The sequence below is a fragment of the Empidonax traillii genome, unplaced genomic scaffold, assembly GCF_003031625.1.
Source record: "Empidonax traillii isolate 1590-97213 ecotype Southwest subspecies unplaced genomic scaffold, ASM303162v1 scaffold1688:size105227, whole genome shotgun sequence".
Taxonomy (NCBI): Eukaryota; Metazoa; Chordata; class Aves; order Passeriformes; family Tyrannidae; genus Empidonax; species Empidonax traillii.
Window position 1 is genome coordinate 95,118 of NW_020956881.1, and position 7,521 is coordinate 102,638.

Consider the following 7,521-nt stretch of genomic DNA (forward strand, 5'->3'; position numbering starts at 1 on the left):
TAGTGACGAAGATGCACTGCGTGGGATGTCAACAACTGTGTGCTCAGCTGTCAGTAATGCTGTAAAGCGTGTGCTAGGCTGGTAACAAAGGCAGAAATCCTGGGGGGAGGCTGGAATGCTGCAAGGAATGACTAGAAAAAAAAAAGTGTAAGGAAATAGGGGGAAAGACAGTTAAAGGAGATGACTGAAATGGCCTGATGGAACTCAATTGGCTTACAGGTGAGTTGTGTTTTCAGATTTTATTTTTGCTAAAGGGACATCAGAGCTCTGAAGGCTGAGAGTGGTTTATATAACTTCTTCTATAAACTGAGATAAACCAACACATTTTTGATCCCAGGACATTTTGTTAATGTCATTAACAGCTTCAATCATCCTCCAAGGGAGCTGCCAAAAAACAGGAAGTTTTTTTACTAAGTTGGAGTGCCAGGTGATACTGTTTTTTCCATGAATGGAGAGAAACGTCCACTTTTCCCACTGATTGTAATCTTTTATTCATTTGTGAGGTTAAAATGAATACTACAGACATTTGTACTGCTAAGTCAATCAGTCTGTGGATAGATGTATGTGTATACTTGTGCATGTGTGGATAAAAAGGCTGAGAGAAAGAGAAGATTCACTAGTTAAGGGAACAGTTTTCTTAAAAACGTGGGGGAGAAAGGAATGTTTGTAAAAGTTCTTACAAACTCTTAATAGTAGAGTATAGACTATTTTAATGAAAATCTATATAGTCAAGCTTTTTTAAACTAATTTTTTTAAAAAATGCACTCTTTTAATCATGCCAAGATAGTACAAACATTAAGAGAATTCTTAAACCATTTAAAAAACTTATGAATGACCTCAGAATGGTCCCATTTAGCATGCCCTGGGGAATATGTGTGTGAAATACAATGTGGTTTTAGGCTTTCCAAACAAAACAAACTTAAAAGAGAATACCATTTTTAATAGAAACTATTCAAATTCTTCCAAAAGATAAAAGAAAACAAAAAGAGGTACGCACTGTACTGCAGCTAAGTATGCAAGAACAAAGATCTTTGCTGATTAAGTGAGGAGATGTAAGGTTGACTTTTTTTTTTTTCTTTGGAACATTGCCCTCCCATTTTCACGTTGTAATTTCTTTAATTAAATGCTCTTTAATTAAATGGCTGGCATATATAAGAAGCAACGAGACAACTCAGAAATACGGGCAGTTGAATAAATTGTTGTCTGATGATGTTTTACCAGATTAATTCCATTCATATTGATGAATTTTACTATATGAATGTTGCCAGCCGAAAATAAAACGAAAACCATGCGGTGGTACTTTCCCCATGCCCCCCCCAGCAGTTGCAGTCATACCACACAAGTCGAGTACATCAGGTGTAAGACATCACCCCGATGCATCACTTCTGAGAAATATGGGGAGGGAAATAATCGGAGCTGAAATATCACAGCTGGCCCTGATTTCAGCTCCTGCCAAACACCTGCAGACTCTAAAAGGATACCATAACAAAACTCCACCCTGTGGCAAGAGGCCATCCCTTAACAGCCCTTCCCTGACTTTGCATCACTATAAAAATTAATTTAACATTTTTTACAGAAACCTTAGTCTTCCTGTCCCAGAAGGCCATTACAGTTCCTTTAGCATTTCTCTGAGTATGCTTCAGAAAAAAAAAAAGTCACAGTAAATTGAGTATTGAAATGTCTGATAGCTGGAAATTATTGGATGTTTTAAGTTTATTATTTGTGGAAACTTACGAAGGTGGTAGGTTTTCTTATTAACCTCCAGATTGGCTCTTATTTTGGAAGTAATTTCATTTGAATGCATCCTGGCAAAAATTTCCTAGCATCTGGTAAAAGCTTCTACGTTCAGTATTGCGAACACATAGAACAGCAAAAGTTATAAAATATGTCGGATGTTTTTGTTTTGGGGTGTTTTTTTCTTTTTGAATCATGTTATGTGTTTTTGTTGCTGGTTTGGATTTTTTTTATGTTTGGTTGTTTGGTTTTTTTTTTTTAATATGACTGTATTTTAATTGTTTTTCTTTGTTGAAATAGACTTTTGTGGCCTACTAAGGGCTGTCCCGAGACGAATGAAATTATATTCATGCCCGTAATACTGCAGGGAGCTTTTTTACATGTAGAGGTTTCTGCAACTGAAAGGCAGCTGATTGAAGGCCTGAGGTAATATGATGTGTCTGGAAGTAATTCCTAACAGACAAGAGAGAGGAATTAAATTTTGCATGTGTCTATTAAAGAAGTACTAAAACTGGTTGGAAATCTTAGGATGGAATGTTTTTACATTTTAAAAATGCCAATTCATTGAAAGTGAAACATCCGGATGAATGTGGCTAAAATTAAGTTGTGTTTTGAATCAGAAATTAAGCTCTATTCCTGCCTGTCTTGCTGAGTTGAAAATGTGCACTGCCTAGCTTTGATTTGGTGTTTCAAGCCAACTTTTTACTTCAATTTTTAAAATCTACACAACCAAAAAACTCCACACCACCAGCCGTACCCAACCCTTTAATTTTGTCAAGTGTAGCTCTTTTGTACTAAATTACAAACATTTCCAAGCTTTTGGTCTGTGGGAAATTTATAAAAGTAGATTCTGTTCTAAAGCAGAAAGGATTAAGAAATGGAACGTAGTTTGAAGAAGTGAAATGGAAAATCCAGTTCGAAGACTGTTTGTAGTATGTGATTCTCACATATACAAAATTATGCAGGCTTTATACGTATTATGAGGCAGTTCTATATCCAGATGTTATAGGAATGGTTCAAAATGAGACATCACTTGTATTTTAGTATGAGGAATATTGTAACAGGAGGTGTGTTTTAAATTTTGGCTGCAGTGAAGTCTGGTCCATTACTGTGCTCTGTTTTTGTGTGGCCTGCCTTTCTTACAATGACTGTAAGAGAGCTCATAGTGCAGAAGTCTTGAAATATGATGGAGTTCTAAATAAAAATGTATATTTATATTAATGACAGGATTTTGTACGCTCATTTTACTATAAAACTATTGATGTAGGCAAGAAAAATAATGATTAAGGTAGTAGCTTAACAATTTCTGTTGTGAGGTTTTGTTTTTACTTGCCTTTAACTTTAAAGAGTTTGATCTGAAATTTCCATTGCTGGTTGTCTGCTTAAGTCTCGAGTACATGGGTAAGAGTTCTGGTAAAGTGACCGACTCGTGGGGAGAATGAGTTTCCAGAAATATATTTTTACCTTATCAACAAATTCTTACAACTAGTTTTTTTCTGGGAGCTCTGCTGCTCTGTTTTAGAGAATTAGTTCTTTTTCAAAGAGACCTGAGTGGAAAGTTGATGGCAGCCCAAAGGTGTTAGCTTTGCTCGAGACCTGGATTAGAAGTTGTCTAACTATAGTAACTAGAATTGGCTAGGTGTTTCCAGTGCCTGAATTTTGATTTCTAAAAATGCTACAATACATAAGAACAACATGAGAACTCACCAACAGCTTTCTTTGCTGTAGGAGAAGCTCTAATTCACATACATTGTAATATTTTTAAATCAAGTAATGTCTTTCTGCTGTACCCTCTTCCTGAAGCATGCGCGACAGACTTGACTGATCAGTAGGAGGGTGTTTAGTCTGCTTTTTTAAACGAGTTTGTTGTCTGTCAGATTCTTAATTCATTTGATTCCAAGTAGGAAAAGTAGGGAAAGAGGTAAGAAGTTCCAGAAGTACAGCTTCTGGATGCCAGACAGGAATCTCTCTTCCTGCATCTGCCACCCAGTTCCCACATGGTTTTGGATAAGTCACTTCAATCAGAATGTTAAAAGGTGGTCATTGCATTTGTATGCCTCGTGTTTTGAGTATCTGTGTAGTGATACCATATGCAAAATATGCAGCAGTGCTGAGTTCTCGTGGATGTTAATGAAACAGTTTAAAGTATTGCTTGAGCACTTAAAAATGTAAGGTTGTTAAAATAGCTGAAAAGCCAAACATAGTGATTTTATCCTTAATTTTCTCTATATTTTGGTTTCTTAGCCATGAGATTGTGACTCTGATAAGCAGTGTTGTAAAGGCGTGGGAGTTCTGCTTCTGGAAAGTATAACTTCTAATGTGAGAGCACCAGAGAATTTGGGAAATCAACATTTTTTTTTTTCAATAATGTAATTTCAGTGATGTATATTAAAATAAGACCTAGAGCAACACCTTATGAGAAATAAAACCACTTTAGAATATTTTTACTGAATGAGGAAGGAACCTGACAGGGAGTAAATCAACCATGCACTTAGATTTCGCTGTGTTTCTTTTGTGCAAGCAAGAAAATGATGCTTGGTACCAGCATTTTTACAGTTCTCTTTTAATTTCTTTTCAATGTGTAGATATATGAATGGTATGTCTTTGGATAATACTATTTGCACTGAGAAAAGTGGGATCTAGGTATTTGCTGGTTACAAAGAATATTAAGTTCTCAAAAAAAGGGATCTCACAAAGTACGCAGTTGTGGTTAAAAATTACATTTTTAAATGTAATTTAAACAGTCTTGGCTGTTCAAAGGCAAGAAGAGCCACCCAGCCTTTTTAGACATTTCCTTCTAAAAGAGACATATCAAAAAGCCATAATGAACTGTGAAGCCAAGAACCTATTTTTGAAACCTCCCAGTCTTTGTCAGGCCTCAGTGTTAGGAGTCGATAATGCACGTCCCTTGTGCCTCAAGCTCTTGGATTAGTTTCTCTGCTTGCAGGAGATGCACGCTGGTTCCCTAACCTTAAGTTTGAGGAGTGTTAAGTCTGCTACGTGTATGGGAAGGAGGGAAATACGTCTCTCTCAGCACAAAGAGAGTTTATATGCTCAAGTAATTGATTCTTTGGAAGTTGGTTTTATTTGGGTTTTTTGTTTGTTTGTTTGTTTGTTTAATCTGAGCATTCACTCAATCATCACCACAAAATAATGGTGAATATATATAGGTGTTCTTTGCTTTCCCCACAGTATGTAAATTATGAGACTATCTATGCCTGTTGGTTGCCCAACTCAAGTATATCAAATCCGTAAGAAAACGCCATTGTTTGTTTTAGAATATTTCTCTTAAGTAGTTGTGGCTTCATTTACCAAGGAAATTTGTTATAGAATGACTAATAAGCACTGGGATTTCAGACCAAATTTTAGACATGCTTAATATATAACTTCCTTGAACAAAGGGTTGCTTTTAAAGTGTCTTACTGTATTTTTATGTTTTCAAAATTAATTGCCACCTAAATTTCCTTGGTGTTCCTATGAACATGAATATAATCCGGATTTTGTTTTTTTTCTCACAGACCATAAGGACTAGATTTTATCATTGGTCTTTATCACTTATATTGATTGCAAACAAATCTTTTTATGAGCAGTGGGGTGAAGCTTTGTTGTGTGGGTTAAGTTTTGTAGGCATGAAAATACTAATGATATTCTGGAGAACACGTTTGGAATATTGCACTTCTGAATTTCTCAAATGATAGTAGCTACAGATGATGATACACGTATTCCAGCAAGAGGGAAAATAAAATGGAAAATCCAACAACAAAAACTGGGCAGAAACTGCAAATCAGGCTTAATTTATCGTTTGGTCTTCAGATTCTTTACCTGAGTGTTCAGCTTCATTTAAAAATCTTGGCTCAAGTCATGACCCTGGCCTCTCATCCTGAAATTACAAGATTTCCCTTCATGTTGGAGTCCCACTTACTGCTGATAAAAAAAGGTGATATTTTCAGCTGAGATGCTGACATGTTCACTTTACATTCTAGTTATGCAATAACATTTACAAAAATATACTGTTTTAGTTTTATAACTCTTACTAACAAGGAAGAATATTTGAGCCACGAAAAGACAAGTGTGTAGGCTGAGTAGGAGTGGGCATTTGAAGATCTAGTTTTCCAACCACCACAAAAAAAGACATTAATTAGTCAGGCAAGCTTTCTCTGTCACTGCCATTTTCTTTCTCATCGCTGACTGGTTTCATGTAGGTTTTTAGTATGATTCAAGTAGACAGTTTGTGAAGAAGCAGGAAGTATTTCCTCACTGTGCATTGCCAGCGAGGCCGAGAACATAAGCATTGTTTTAGAGAACTCATCCCAAGTTTAAAACTGCCTATAGCATTTGGATGTCAACACTCTGAGCAGCCAGCCACGTGTTGAAATTTTTCTCACACAATTTCAATTGGCTACTTAGCAACCGTAGCAATTAATTGTAACAATTCAAATTAAAAAACGTATGATTTTTTAGTATATGTTTTAAGGGTAAAGCTTCTGTTGAATTACATATAAATCTTGATGTGTTGCTCTCGGTCTGGGATGTTTTTCAAAGCTTTCTTTGAAGTCCTGAAAAGCAGTCTAGGCTTATTGTTAATTAAAAAAGACCAAACAACAAAAAACCAGTTTTTGATCATATTTACAGGCAGAACTTTGAGCTGACACAACCAAATTTTAATTGTTTAGAATTACACCAGAAACACCTCCTAACTCAGAGAAGAAGAAGATGATTTATTTCTATTTTTATGTATGCCTGTAATGGCCTATTAAAATAAACAAAGGATTCACTTCAATATGAAGGTAATGTGTCAAAGGTGGTTTTAAATATAGAGATCCTGACTCACATGTGGGAGAAGACAAAGAGAATTCAGGGATTCTGAGCCAAGTTTACAGGTGGCATGAGAAAGACAAAAGGATAAACTGAGATCCCAAGGAGATGGTACGTGTGCTATGGATACCAGAGTAATTTCTGAGAAAAAACAAGAAGTTTAAAAAAAATCCTCTTTAAAAACAAACAAAAATTTCCAACAGTTCCTCCCCGTTGTTTTGCTACTGATGTTGCAAACATTACAGTCATCATCTGTGATGATTGGTGATCTGGGAGCGTTGGGGGTCAGGCTAGAAACTTGTAAGGGCAGGCAACTGAAATGCATCTTGCTGCAGTCCCTCAGGTCACACCCAAAACAGACATGAGCAGAAACACCATTTTGTCTCTGTACATCAGGTTCTTAAAGATGCTGTATTTGCACAGGTTCACAAATGAGAAAGAGGGAAGGTAGGATTTCTCTGCTTCCTGTGAGGCTTAAGACTTCCCATTTCTCTAAAACAGTTGGGTTTCTGTGCCAGTCATCAAGCTACAAGCTTTAAGACTTAGAGAAACTCTTTAAATCCATTATGTAATAACAGCTTTTGGAAAAAAATCTCCCTCTTCTTCCCAATACCCGTGAAAAATTGTGAAGTCAGAAGAGAAGAATATTTACTGACAACTTGAGTGTGCAAACACCACCTCCCTCTTTCCCCTCCCAGTTCTTATGTTACGATGTTCCCTTGGATTTAAAGGGCTTAGGGATCAGCCATCATATCATATCATATTAAATCTGCAATGTGTGGTTGCACAGTGTGTGTTTTCTGGGTGTAATGTTTATATCCAACTTATCCTATTGCATTGAATATACTGGTGGAAAATTAAGATGCAGTATTCTGGTATGGCTTCCTCTCCACCCTAAAATGATATATTTTAAAGGAGTGATACTTTGCATGGTGAGCCCTCTTGATTGTAAGAACTTGGGGTTTTTTTTTT